Below are 1,081 nucleotides of genomic sequence, written 5' to 3'. Positions count from 1 at the left end.
AAATCAGGACTGGATGGCTTAAATCCAAGTTAATTTGATGTATAATTTACTCACTGAAAAGAGCTTAGTGAGCTTTAAACCAATGCTTTAGAAAATGAGCAGTCATATTTTGTTGGAGGGTCACTCACCAGTACTTGTACATTGTTCTCATTGATATCTTCTCCAGATGCACTATCAAAAAACAGATGAAGCATGCAGCTTTGGAACGGGTCAGTCTTATTGAGGGTCCCCTTTTTGCAGAAAAAACAAGCAAGCCAAATGGCTTACCAAAGGACACAAAGTAAGTCAGTAGCAGACCAAACCCTAGAGCTGAGGTTACTTTTGTTCAGAGCTCTAAATAAACCCATATCCATGTGTGGCAATGTGCCATCACACTCAAAGGACATCTTCTCAGCTGCCCATTCTTGGATACAGCATTTGGCTGAGGGACCCTTACCTAGAGGGGCCAGGATGGACAGAGATTTAGATTGGTTTGCTTCAGAGAACTGTCTATCTCAAAAAGCCTATCTACACCCTCCCCACCACCACCAAACAAAAAATAAATAAAAAAATAAATAAATAAAAAATTTAAAAAAAGGTCTATTTTCTGCTCAACTTACACGTGTCTTTCAGGCAGGGAGAATGATAAAATACAATTCAAAAAACCTAAAGCTTCAGAGACCTTTCACATCCATTGATACGATCAGACACAAAGTCAATTAGATAGTGTAAGCAAGGTCCTGTCTTCAGAGGAAGACGAAGTGTTTTTCCCATATAACAGAGGATACCTGCTCACACTTACACGAGTATCAGCCAGAAGAAATTCACTTGAAATGAACAGAGCAGCATAAGTGCAGAACCCAGTGAAAACAGGATCAGCCCAAGAGGCTCTTCAAAGGACAAAGGCAACAATATATTCTGAGACTCAGCTCCCATTTCACGACAGCCAGATGGAAGGAAAGTGAAGCCTCCAAGTCTGCCACACTTCTCAGAGCTTCAGAGACACAAAAGAGAGCGTGAGGATACCAAGTATAGGTTTGTAATTTAATTTATGTTTATTTTGGTCCAAGGTTGAGGTCAATGCACAATGAGGAGGTTATCA

This window comes from Cygnus olor, chromosome 1 (assembly GCF_009769625.2).
Source record: "Cygnus olor isolate bCygOlo1 chromosome 1, bCygOlo1.pri.v2, whole genome shotgun sequence".
Lineage (NCBI taxonomy): Eukaryota > Metazoa > Chordata > Aves > Anseriformes > Anatidae > Cygnus > Cygnus olor.
This window is presented reverse-complemented; position numbering follows the sequence as displayed.